Source organism: Pseudophryne corroboree, chromosome 4 (genome assembly GCF_028390025.1).
Source record: "Pseudophryne corroboree isolate aPseCor3 chromosome 4, aPseCor3.hap2, whole genome shotgun sequence".
NCBI lineage: Eukaryota > Metazoa > Chordata > Amphibia > Anura > Myobatrachidae > Pseudophryne > Pseudophryne corroboree.
The window spans coordinates 297292045-297306467 of record NC_086447.1 but is presented as its reverse complement, the minus strand read 5'-3'; the positions used below and the strand labels follow the sequence as shown (position 1 = coordinate 297306467).

The window sequence follows — 14423 nt, the reverse complement described above, 5'->3', positions numbered from 1 at the left end:
AAAAAAAAAACTGTAACTTCATGAAAAACCTTAACCCCAAAAGGCACTACACTGGGACATACTCTATCTAGTAAAACAAACCCCAAGTCTTAATTCGTCCTCTATCCTGAGTTATGCCTTCCCAAAAAAATCCTCATTCACTCTATGGGAATACGGTGTCAAAAAGCCACAGAGGGAGTGGCAGAAAAAAACTGACAGTTGGAACTTTCCTCATTTTTTATTATTTTGCCCTGAAATTTGGCATGCAGCACCGGGTGACGATTCTACGCTCCCATGCCAAATTTCAGCTCAGTACGTCCAATCAGTTTTGAGGTGTAGCCCCTCAAACACCATGCCCCCATCTCAGAAGTTCCCTATGGGAGAATTCCGTTTGTTCGATTCAGCCTTAATATAAGGGCACGACTTACATTGCTATAGGGGATTTATAAAGATCCCCTTTTTTACTTCATAATACTAGTTATTCACAGTCATTTAAACACTAATTAGTATCACTGAAGGAAGTGAGGTCATCAAAGTTCCTTCTATATAAACATGCACTTAGCCTCCATGCTTCATTGCATGATCACTGGCTCACTGCTGATCACTATTTGGAAGGTAAGGAAAACTTGTCTTTATGACATTCTACACCAGGCTCTATTTAGCTTAAGTTGATGCTGGATTTCTTTTTACACAAATATGTATTCATACTTTGTTAAATTGCTGACATATATTTTTATTTTTAAGCCTTCATGCTGGGCTGTGCAATCTTATACTCCTAGCACAGCTTCCTTTCATTGTCCACCTGTTGGTAATTAAGTGGTGGTTTCTTTAGAGCAGGGGTTCTCAAACTCGGTCCTCAGGACCCCACACAGTGCATGTTTTGCAGTTAACCCAGCAAGTGCACAGGTGTATTAATTACTCACTGACACATTTTAAAAGGTCCACAGGTGGAGCTAATTATTTCACTTGCAATTCTGTGAGGAGACCTGGAAAACATGCACTGTGTGGGGTCCTGAGGACCGAGTTTGAGAACCTGTGCTTTAGAGTATTTGCTGTCTGTTTCCATATATCCCTGGGTCAATTGGTTTTAATTAGTGTGATTATACACATGTGTTCTCAGATTGGGACTTAGTTAACATAGGTCCTAACTGTTGTTATACAATTAAATCCTTTAGGTATCATATCCATAGGATACCATAAGGACTCTGTATAGATTTCTGCATTTTTCACCTGTATTGTGACTTCTGAGGTATGTTATGATTAATGTATTTTGTGCTTGTGGAATCTTAATGTTAATAGATTAATTACAATAGTGAATAGAGTCTTCATTGATAAGATGCAGATTCATCAGCACATGTGCTTCATATAGAAGTAATTAATTTTATACTTCTAGTCTAAAAAGACAGAAAAATTAGACTAGAGGTAATACACGCCCATTTTTATTTTTTAAATGAAGGTTAAGGTCTATGATGTATGGAAAGATTAATAGTAATCTCCTAGAACATATCTTTATGGTCTGACTAGTCCTCACATTTCAGATGTGAAGGCGTTTATATACCAGTGATTCTTGAAATGAGTGGTATCTGAGTTTAGGCCCTCCCTTTTTGTATACCTTTCACCATGATAAGGTGAGACACTAACAAATGCTAATTAACTCATTAGGTCCTCCATGTGTGCATGAAGTTGCCGATTCCTCTTTTTTTCATACGAATGCTTCCCTTTTGAGCTCTTCGTAATCTGAGTTACCAGATTCACGAGGTATGTTGTACATTATTCAACCTCTACGGTTTAATTGAATTAAATAATAGATCCCTTCAAGAACTTGTTATATTCCCAATTAGGCTGACTTTATGCCCTTATTTCACGCCTCATTGATGTTTGGAAGCCCACGTATGAACCTATTCGGCCAATGATCTAGGCCTATCACTCTTTTGGATAGACATTATTATCTAAGGTATGTCTAACATAAAATCTTTTTCGGTGGACCATATTTATGAATAACATCTTAGTCTCTTCTAATTATGTGAGATTATCAACTGCTCATTCCATGTTTTCGGTTTTTTCCTTGTCTTGCCCATCTTTGTTGTTTTTTCGGACTGTTCTTTTGGATTGTTTGTACATTTTCTTATGTATTTTTATGTATTTTCATGTATTCATATATTTTATTGAATGGTTGTTCTATAATTTCTAGACGCACCCCTGATGAAGTCTAGTTCCTAGACAAAACGCGTTGGGTTACTGTATTTCTTGTTGATGTTATCTCCGAATATTTAATGAGGAAGAATAAGGATACAACAGAAAGGTTGCCTTCTTTCCTCCATATCCCATTGATGGATTTCTGTAGGAGAAACTACATCATAATGTACATGTAATAATGATGGATATACTTCATGTTTCTGTATAATTGTTTTAATAATTTTTTATGAAAAGTACAGTCCGTTATGTGTTTTAAAAACCTGTATAAATATTGATTGCAAATCCTGTTAAGCAATAGTCTTTGTATAAGGGTATTTGTAAACCCCTGGGGCGCCATTTTTCCTCTTTTTCTATACTCTATTTTCTTTGCTCAGTTCCTCCTAACAAGGAACTCAGAGGAACCAGGCAGCCCATCCTAGAGATAGATATACCTAATCGCCTATTTTGAAACCAATTAGCGCAGGAGGAGAGTGTTTGTGGAGTTTAACTATTTTTGTTAGGTACTTTCCGTTGCGGCTGGGCATTATGCCTCTATTTAACGATCGTAAAAGTAGGAGTCAAAAATGTAGAACTATTTTCTTGGAGGATGTGCAAGACATGGAACAAACCGAAGAGGATAATGAACAGTATTATCATTTACTCAATAGAATGGAGAAACTAGCTTCCAGAGAGCTAAAAAGCTGGTATGATCTCATCACACTTGAAAAATACCTGGAAGTAGGCCGAATCCCTAGAGGCCTAAGGCTCAATAAGACACCTGTAATGGGAACACTGAGTGAGGACTTTAATGATAAGTGGAATAGGATTTTGGATGAAAGTGCCACTAAACTGGTGGAGCTTATCGTAACAGAGAGGAAGAAAGAACTAGAAGGATTAGAGGTCGAACTGGGTAAACTAGAGTTGGTACTCATTAAATTTAATGAGGATGAAGATTTCAAAAGGGACGTGGCAGATTTGCAGTATAAATTAGACTCTCTAGAGAATGAGATCATTCTGCGCAAACAAAAAAAGTTTGCTCGAGATAAAACTGATTATACTAATGGGAAAATACATGACTGGGGAAGTGGCCCCAATAAGCAAGACTCCAATGAATATCAAATACAAAAAGGAAGGAGGAGAGCCCAGGAGGATTATGAGGATGAAGTTTTCCAACAGAGATGCAATTTTGCCCCTAGGCAACGCCCTAAACAAAGGAACTACTATGGAAGGAGAAGGAGTTTCAATCAATCACCTGGACAAAGATATGGAAGAAAATCTTCTTACCGTACACAATTATCCCCCATTAATTTTCATGAGAGACACTCATATTACAATAGATATGACCTTTTAAGGCCAGTCTCCCCTAAAAGGAGGGCTTTTTTAGGGACAAGAATGAACACAGGTCTACCGTATCGTCAAGAAAGGGAACATCTCCATACCCGCCTAGACTCTCCACAAGGAATTAAAAGACATCTCAACCCGGGAGAAGAGGCACAAGGGGGGGAGAAAAATCGCCCAACAACAAAAAAAGAAGAGCAATCAACTTCCTACAGGAACCTCTAAATCAGGCATCATCAATCTTTCCAAAAAGGAACTATCAAGCGCACAGGCAGCAGTATTAAATAAGGGTTTGAAGTTCGCCCATAATCAGCACGTGGATAAATTCAATCTTTTCGTAGACCTCAATAAGTACATTCGTACTCTCACTCTAAAAAGACACTTCTTGAAGAATCCAGTACAAAAATTGACCCACGAGCCCAAAACCAAACCCTTAGTTGCACCCCCCTCTAGATACTATCCAGTGGAATCTAGGGGTAGCCACATTGATTTCTTCTTTGACTCAGTCAAAGAAGATTTCAAGAAATTGAAACTTCAAAATGATAAATTTTGTGATAACCTCACAGCTCAAGAAAGACTAGCGGTTAAACAACTTAAGAAGGATGACACCATAGTTATTAAAATGGCTGATAAGGGAGGAGCTGTAGTCATTCAAGAAAGAAGCGCATATGTTGAAGAGGCATTGAAACAAATCACAGATACATCCACTTATGAGCTATTAAAGGGGGATCCATCAGAGAAGTTCATAGAAGAATTGTACATCCTGCTGAATAAGGCTAAGAAGAAAGAGGTAATAGTTAGAGGAATTCGAATATATATATATATATATATATATATATATCGTACCTTGCTGCTCCGGCACTCCCCGTATCCACTAAGGAATATGTCTTGCTCCGGTGCCTTCCTCCGTGGAGGGTTTTGGGTTGGCCCACCAACAATACTGGATAAATGAATGAAGCGGCACTCAGAGTCTGTGATAAAATCTTGTAATGGTGAACAAACAATCAACGTTTCGGGGACCAGTTCCCCTTCTTCAGGATGAATGTGCATATGTCATAACACCTCTATAAATACTTAACAGAAGTACATACCCCCCTCCACTTCACCCTATCACCTGGCATCTCTTCTGGTCCCGCCGCCGTCCTCACCACCCATCGCCGCGACCGGAAGTGACGTCTGCCGCAACCGGAAGTGACGTTGCGGGTGTGTGACGCGTTACCATGGAGACGCTACAAACAAATAATACAACCACACGTGTGTACCACGGAACAAAATACTGTGCAAAATCAAGACTGGTTTACAAATTAGTGCAAATCTTTCATAAAGTGCTATAGTCATATATAAAAACAGCATGTTAAAACACAAATCTTCACAAAAACACCTAAACTTCATAAAAGTACCTTACATATCCTGTTTATTACTACTAATCAATAATGCAAATCCTGTCTACCCTGATTTCATCCGGTATCCAACATATCTATGTCATGTGACCTAAATAATTAATTTGTATTAAATCTGGCACCGTGGCTTCTTATGACGGTTCACTCTTAAAAAGAGGGAAATACTTTTGTTGACATGACCAAAAGTCTATACATCACAAATGACACCCATGGGACCTCTTATCCCTCACTTCTGCAGCTACTTAAAGGAAATTAATGAGTCCTAAATTCTCATTTAACCCCCCTGGTTTAAGGGTTTGCAATCTGTGTATCCACAAAGATTCTAACTGTAGGAGTTTTTTGCCCCTATTTCCACCCCGGGGAGATTCTGGTACATGATCAATAATACGGTGTTTAAATGTCGCCATGCTGTGTCTAAACTCCACAAAGTGTTTTGCCACCGGTTGCTCACCGCTGCCCGCTGCCAGTGCATTTCTAATGGCTTGTCTATGCTGTGCCAGTCGCACCTTGAACTGGCACTCAGTCTTACCGATATAATATCGGCCGCATGGGCACATGATGGCATATATAACAAATTTGCTGCTGCACGTTAGGGGCCACCTGATCTTAAAACTTTTTCCTGAGAAAGGGTGGGAAATGCTATCCCCTGGGGACATATGGGCACAGGTCGTGCAGCCCGTGCATTTATAGCACCCATTTTTCCTGCTCAGGAAATGCTGGGTGGGGGCCACTTTGAGCTTAGCCATGTCGGTTTTAACAAGTATGTCTTTCATGCTACGTCCCTTAGAATAACTTGGCATTATGCGTTTGTTTTTAAACACTGCTAGATCAGGATCCGACGTCACTATGGGCCACCATCCCCGCAACCTGTTCTTCACCTGTCCACTATTCACATCATATGAACTCACCCATGGGATGCGGTTAGAGGTATCCTTGGGTGGTACAGGGAGAAGCATATCTTCTCTTCTAATGGCTATGGCTTTTTTACGTGCCTGACACAACAATTTGGGAGGATAACCTCTATCCAGAAGTCTACCCTCCATTTCATCCAGTTGTTGATCCCTGACCGCCTCATCTGTATTGGACCTGCATACCCTCAAAAATTGTGAGTATGGCAGGCCCTTGATGGTGGATATCGGATGAAAGCTGTCATACCGCAATACAGTGTTGCGGTCGGTGGGTTTTTTATACAAGCAGGTGTTAATCTTCCCATCGTGTAATTTAATCAAAATGTCTAGGTAACACATCTCATGTTGACTCCAACTCATCGTAAATTTCACTGGGCTATCTGACACATTATGCCCGTCAATCAATGATATTAAATCCTGAACATCACCACGCCAGAAGATTAATATGTCGTCTATATACCGATAGTAAATAAATAACCTGCTAGATATTGCGACATTGGTCAAAAATAATTGGCGTTCTACATCCCACATATAGGCATTGGCGAACGAGGGTGCCACGGAAGATCCCATGGCACACCCCGTTCGCTGTATGTAATATTGCCCATCAAAAATAAAAAAATTGTGAGATAAGGTAAACTGTAGTAACTCCATAAAAAAAATCTATATCTGGCCCGGTATACAGAGCATTCCCCGTGATTAAACCTCTTACTGCATTCAAACCCTGTTGGTGTGGTATGCAAGTGTATAGGCTGGTGACGTCGATGGTCACCAACGTCGTATCAGTCGGTACCTGTGCTATGGAGTGGAATTTCCTTAGTAATGTGCTGGAGTCCTTGAGATGTGTACTAGTGCCTTGTATACAAGGTTGCAGGTAACAATCCAAATAAATATTACTACAGTTTACCTTATCTCACAATTTTTTTATTTTTGATGGGCAATATTACATACAGCGAACGGGGTGTGCCATGGGATCTTCCGTGGCACCCTCGTTCGCCAATGCCTATATGTGGGATGTAGAACGCCAATTATTTTTGACCAATGTCGCAATATCTAGCAGGTTATTTATTTACTATCGGTATATAGACGACATATTAATCTTCTGGCGTGGTGATGTTCAGGATTTAATATCATTGATTGACGGGCATAATGTGTCAGATAGCCCAGTGAAATTCACGATGAGTTGGAGTCAACATGAGATGTGTTACCTAGACATTTTGATTAAATTACACGATGGGAAGATTAACACCTGCTTGTATAAAAAACCCACCGACCGCAACACTGTATTGCGGTATGACAGCTTTCATCCGATATCCACCATCAAGGGCCTGCAATACTCACAATTTTTGAGGGTATGCAGGTCCAATACAGATGAGGCGGTCAGGGATCAACAACTGGATGAAATGGAGGGTAGACTTCTGGATAGAGGTTATCCTCCCAAATTGTTGTGTCAGGCACGTAAAAAAGCCATAGCCATTAGAAGAGAAGATATGCTTCTCCCTGTACCACCCAAGGATACCTCTAACCGCATCCCATGGGTGAGTTCATATGATGTGAATAGTGGACAGGTGAAGAACAGGTTGCGGGGATGGTGGCCCATAGTGACGTCGGATCCTGATCTAGCAGTGTTTAAAAACAAACGCATAATGCCAAGTTATTCTAAGGGACGTAGCATGAAAGACATACTTGTTAAAACCGACATGGCTAAGCTCAAAGTGGCCCCCACCCAGCATTTCCTGAGCAGGAAAAATGGGTGCTATAAATGCACGGGCTGCACGACCTGTGCCCATATGTCCCCAGGGGATAGCATTTCCCACCCTTTCTCAGGAAAAAGTTTTAAGATCAGGTGGCCCCTAACGTGCAGCAGCAAATTTGTTATATATGCCATCATGTGCCCATGCGGCCGATATTATATCGGTAAGACTGAGTGCCAGTTCAAGGTGCGAATGGCACAGCATAGACAAGCCATTAGAAATGCACTGGCAGCGGGCAGCGGTGAGCAACCGGTGGCAAAACACTTTGTGGAGTTTAGACACAGCATGGCGACATTTAAACACCGTATTATTGATCATGTACCAGAATCTCCCCGGGGTGGAAATAGGGGCAAAAAACTCCTACAGTTAGAATCTTTGTGGATACACAGATTGCAAACCCTTAAACCAGGGGGGTTAAATGAGAATTTAGGACTCATTCATTTCCTTTAAGTAGCTGCAGAAGTGAGGGATAAGAGGTCCCATGGGTGTCATTTGTGATGTATAGACTTTTGGTCATGTCAACAAAAGTATTTCCCTCTTTTTAAGAGTGAACCGTCATAAGAAGCCACGGTGCCAGATTTAATACAAATTAATTATTTAGGTCACATGACATAGATATGTTGGATACCGGATGAAATCAGGGTAGACAGGATTTGCATTATTGATTAGTAGTAATAAACAGGATATGTAAGGTACTTTTATGAAGTTTAGGTGTTTTTGTGAAGATTTGTGTTTTAACATGCTGTTTTTATATATGACTATAGCACTTTATGAAAGATTTGCACTAATTTGTAAACCAGTCTTGATTTTGCACAGTATTTTGTTCCGTGGTACACACGTGTGGTTGTATTATTTGTTTGTAGCGTCTCCATGGTAACGCGTCACACACCCGCAACGTCACTTCCGGCAGACGTCACTTCCGGTCGCGGCGATGGGCGGTGAGGACGGCGGCGGGACCAGAGGAGATGCCAGGTGATAGGGTGAAGTGGAGGGTGGTAAGTACTTCTGTTAAGTATTTATAGAGGTGTTATGACATATGCACATTCATCCTGAAGAAGGGGAACTGGTCCCCGAAACGTTGATTGTTTGTTCACCATTACAAGATTTTATCACAGACTCTGAGTGCCGCTTCATTCATTTATCATATATATAATATATATATATATATATATAATATACATATATATACACACAACAAAAAACCTAAGATTCCGGTCTTTTACCACTTACCAAAAGTGCATAAGGGTTTAACCCCTCCCCCAAGTAGACCTATGGTGGCAGGTGTGGATTCCTTAACCTCCAACCTGTCGCACTTCTTGGATATCAAATTACAACCATACGTGAAAAGACAACAATCGTATTTGAAGGATTCTACCAGTCTCCTTATAAACTTGAGAGAACTACAGTGGCTCCCGTCGTACAGATGGGTAACAATCGACGTGCAAGCCCTTTATACCTCCATCCCACATTCTAAGGGATTAAAAGCAGTTGAGAGAATCCTTATGAACGATGACAGCGTTTCTAACGACGAGAGGGAATTCTTAATAGAAGGTATCTGGTTTGTTTTACATCGAAACTACTTTGAGTTTGAAGGACAGTATTACCTTCAGAAACAGGGGACCGCGATGGGGACCAAGTTTGCCCCATCGTATGCTAACATCTATATGGACCAGTGGGAACAGGAGTACATATATACCAAGGAGAAGTTTAAACATTCTAACATTAAGTTCTATAAAAGATACATCGACGATTTGATCCTAATTTGGGACTGTCAACTAGAGACACTCGTCAGTTTTATCTCCTGTATCCAAGATAACCCCTATAATGAGGTTCACATACAAGCAACATCCTTCAACGATAGATTATCTTGATATCCTCCTTAACATTGATGCAGATGGATTACTGAATACAAAAACCCATTTTAAAGAAACCGATGCCAACAGTTTCATACCACGTAACAGTTGCCATCTCACTAGATGGAAGACAACCGTACCTTTTTCACAGTTTACTAGAATGCGAAAAAATTGTAACATGGTCAGCTACTGGGAACAATCCTCTGCATTAGTAGAACAGTTCATTGATAGGGGATATGAAGATTCCGAGCTACGTAGGGATCAAATTCGGGCATCCGAGTTAGATAGAGACAGATTTTTCACAACCGAAAGAAAAACTAAGGACCATCTAAAGAATGAGAGACCCTTCATTACACAATACAATCAAGAAAATGGGAAAATCAGACACATTTTGAATAAACACTGGCATCTGCTACATAAGGATCCTATACTTGGACCACATCTATCAGAAAGACCTAATATGGTATTCAGGAAGTCTAATAACCTTAAGAATATTCTGGCACCCAGTAAACTACATCCCTGCCAACCAATCAGTGATAATACTGCTAAACACCCTTTAATGTCACGAACAGGGCTATTTCCCTGTAATAGATGTATATGCTGTCGACATATTGATAAGAAAGCCTTTTGCTGGAAAGACGAAAGAATGAGAACCCATAAGTTGAAGTCAATTGTTACTTGTAACACGAATTACGTCATTTACAAAATCTGCTGTACCTGTAGGCTTTCGTATATCGGTAAGACTAAGAGAAGTCTAAAAATAAGAATTCAAGAACACCTGCGGAATATCAAAAATAAAGTCCAGAACCACAGCCTCCCCAGACATTTCCAAGAATACCACAACTCAGATATTCAGGAGTTGACGTTTACAGTCCTAGATCATATTCAGGAAAGTAAAAGGGGTGGGGATAGAGATATACGCTTGGCCCAAAGAGAATCATATTGGATTTACACATTGAATACGCTTATTCCGCATGGGCTCAACGAGAATATAGATATGACCTGCTTTTTATAGAAAGTGAAATCCATATTCTTCTTTTTCTCTTTCTTTCCTCCCTGAGATTTCTTTAGACCTGTCCTTATTCAGCTTGTTAATAGCCAATAGGCGTCTAGTTTACCTCTCTGAGCCTTGGTTAGGGATCTGTAGAACCAATAATATGTCGACCAGTGGGAGGTCCTTATGATTACCATCACATTAATTATTCATTTACACTTGTTAGGTGTTAATTTGTCAAATGGTGTGTATACTAAAAAAAAAAAAAAAATTCGGTAAAAATAGAGCTTTGTCTATTATGTCATTTTAAGACTAACAAATATCAATATTTCAATTGATTCCTTAGATATTTTGCTAATTTACCACTTATTGTCACGTATAGAGAATTCATATTACTGCTATTCTACAAAGTTCCTTCTGTATATAGTGAGATCTAATAAGACTAACAGTACAACTATATTTTGAGTTATACTACTCATAGTTCCTGATGAATCTATCTAAACAGCGCATTTATGGATGTATGATGTACTTATAAGTCACAGTTGCCGATTGATACAATCTGTGGGTGTCCCACAGAATGTGACTCCTATTGAGGAACTGAGGACGTAAGGGTCACCATGGTGACGGAACGCAAGCCGTCTCGTCCAAACGTCTTCCGGTCACGTGACGCGGTCAGTCTCCCTGACTTCCCGGTCGGACTAACAACCCGTGGGCTTTCGGCTCCAGCGTCGGCGCAACTGAGTGCAGCGCGTTTGGAGTTGCTATGGGCAACCGAAGTCGCCTTGCTGGGGAGGCCTTTCCTGACGGACACCAATTAGAATAAGTGTGAAAAGTTTATGTCCCGCCTCCACTTCCATTCACTTCTCTATAGGCTCCGTTAGCGGTCAATCAGAACCACATTTATTTCACATAGATACTAGCCACAACAGGGTATTTTGGGAAAGCCAATTAATTAAATTATATGTGGCTTAACTTTAGGTTTATGGTAATTTTCACTAGTTGTAAAATAATTATATACTTACATTGCTATAGGGGATTTATAAAGATCCCCTTTTTTACTTCATAATACTAGTTATTCACAGTCATTTAAACACTAATTAGTATCACTGAAGGAAGTGAGGTCATCAAAGTTCCTTCTATATAAACATGCACTTAGCCTCCATGCTTCATTGCATGATCACTGGCTCACTGCTGATCACTATTTGGAAGGTAAGGAAAACTTGTCTTTATGACATTCTACACCAGGCTCTATTTAGCTTAAGTTGATGCTGGATTTCTTTTTACACAAATATGTATTCATACTTTGTTAAATTGCTGACATATATTTTTATTTTTAAGCCTTCATGCTGGGCTGTGCAATCTTATACTCCTAGCACAGCTTCCTTTCATTGTCCACCTGTTGGTAATTAAGTGGTGGTTTCTTTAGAGTATTTGCGGTCTGTTTCCATATATCCCTGGGTCAATTGGTTTTAATTAGTGTGATTATACACATGTGTTCTCAGATTGGGACTTAGTTAACATAGGTCCTAACTGTTGTTATACAATTAAATCCTCTAGGGATCATATTCATAGGATACCATAAGGACTCTATATAGATTTCTGCATTTTTCACCTGTATTGTGACTTCTGAGGTATGTTATGATTAATGTATTTTGTGCTTGTGGAATCTTAATGTTAATAGATTAATTACAATAGTGAATAGAGTCTTCATTGATAAGATGCAGATTCATCAGCACATGTGCTTCATATAGAAGTAATTAATTTTATACTTCTAGTCTAAAAAGACAGAAAAATTAGACTAGAGGTAATACACGCCCATTTTTATTTTTTAAATGAAGGTTAAGGTCTATGATGTATGGAAAGATTAATAGTAATCTCCTAGAACATATCTTTATGGTCTGACTAGTCCTCACATTTCAGATGTGAAGGCGTTTATATACCAGCGATTCTTGAAATGAGTGGTATCTGAGTTTAGGCCCTCCCTTTTTGTATACCTTTCACCATGATAAGGTGAGACACTAACAAATGCTAATTAACTCATTAGGTCCTCCATGTGTGCATGAAGTTGCCGATTCCTCTTTTTTTCATACGAATGCTTCCCTTTTGAGCTCTTCGTAATCTGAGTTACCAGATTCACGAGGTATGTTGTACATTATTCAACCTCTACGGTTTAATTGATTTTAGATAATAGATCCCTTCAAGAACTTGTTATATTCCCAATTAGGCTGACTTTATGCCCTTATTTCACGCCTCATTGATGTTTGGAAGCCCACGTATAAACCTATTCGGCCAATGATCTAGGCCTATCACTCTTTTGGATAGACATTATTATCTAAGGTATGTCTAACATAAAATCTTTTTCGGTAGACCATATTTATGAATAACATCTTAAAGTCTCTTCTAATTATGTGAGATTATCAACTGCTCATTCCATGTTTTCGTTTTTTTCCTCGTCTTGCCCATCTTTATTTTTTCGGACTGTTCTTTTGGATTGTTTGTACATTTTCTTATGTATTTTCATGTATTCATATATTTTATTGAATGGTTGTTCTATAATTTCTAGACGCACCCCTGATGAAGTCTAGTTCCTAGACGAAACGCGTTGTTACTGTATTTCTTGTTGACGTTATCTCCGAATATTTAATGAGGAAGAATAAGGATACAACAGAAAGGTTGCCTTCTTTCCTCCATATCCCATTGATGGATTTCTGTAGGAGAAACTACATCATAATGTACATGTAATAATGATGGATATACTTCATGTTTCTGTATAATTGTTTTAATACATTTTTATGAAAAGTACAGTCCGTTATGTGTTTTAAAAACCTGTATAAATATTGATTGCAAATCCTGTTAAGCAATAGTCTTTGTATAAGGGTATTTGTAAACCCCTGGGCCGCCATTTTTCCTCTTTTTCTATACTCTATAGCAGGCTTTCCCAACCACGGTCCTCAAGGCACACTAACAGTGCAGGTTTTAGTGATATCCAGGCTTCAGCACAGGTGACTTAATTAGTAGCTCAGTTATTTTGAGTTAACCATCTGTGCTGCAGCCTGGATATCACTAAAACCTGCACTGTTGGTGTGCCTTGAGGACCGTGGTTGGGAAAGCCTGCTCTATAGGATGAGCTTTTATATAAAACAACTCCCCAGGAGGCTTATTTAAGGATTAGTCCATTTAGCAGTAAATATTAATCACTTTAATGCCGATTATGATGGTTCACTTGCGACTACAGCGCTGCAGTTTTATAACTCTGTGCAGAGAGAATGTTCTAGCTGGAAATCTAACAGCATGGTGATAATAAAGGCTCTTTATCTTGCACAGCTCTGGCTGTGCTTCAATCTTCAAGTCTTATGTCTGAGGAAGCCGCTGATTGAGCGATTGAAGGTGGGGAAACGCGTTACATTACGGCCCCTACAGTGTCCGGACTTTTGAAACAGAGCAGACCTGCATGTGCAGGAAACCATCTCTGCCCTCCGTTTCTATCTGGAGCCATAAGCCAGAGCTGTGCTTAAAGGATGCAACCAGCAGCCAGGATCCTAATAAAGAGAGGTATATAGCACCCATGGACACTGCAAGATAAAGAGCCTTTATTATCACTATGCTGTGAGATTTCCAGCTAGAACATTCTCTCTGTGCACAGAGTTATAAAACTGCAGCGCTGTAGTCGCAAGTGAACCATCATAATCAGCATCAAAGTGATTAATATTTACTGCTAAATGGACAAATCTTTAAAATAAGCCGCCTGTGGAGTGGTGTTTTATATAAAAGCTCATCCTATATTGCACTTTGTGTTGTGGGTTCTTAATATGTTTTTGCCCAGTCGACTGTGGGGTATATATTATTTTAATAAATTGAAGTTGTGTTTTTTTTTTTAATACTTTACAAGCGCATGTGTCATTGAATTCTTTCTAATTTTATTACTACACTGCAGTTTAGATTTCATTTTGAACACACCCCATCCAACTCTAACTCTCTCTGCACATGTTATATTAGCCCTACCCCTGCAGTGCACATGGGCCCTC

General features: G+C 39.5%; 1 long non-coding RNA gene across 3 annotated transcripts; it reads left to right on the top strand.

The window, feature by feature from the left end:
* The first annotated feature begins 534 nt into the window (after window positions 1-534).
* LOC134911360 (uncharacterized) lies at window positions 535-13202 on the top strand. Of its 3 annotated transcripts, XR_010176507.1 has the most exons (8): window positions 535-594; window positions 1155-1228; window positions 1642-1737; window positions 1821-1933; window positions 2171-2341; window positions 12443-12538; window positions 12623-12735; window positions 12962-13202. It is a non-coding gene; the product is annotated as an uncharacterized LOC134911360 (long non-coding RNA). The 3 variants fall into 3 exon arrangements; XR_010176508.1 differs by lacking the exon at window positions 2171-2341; XR_010176509.1 differs by lacking the exon at window positions 12623-12735.
* The last annotated feature ends 1221 nt before the right edge of the window (window positions 13203-14423 follow it).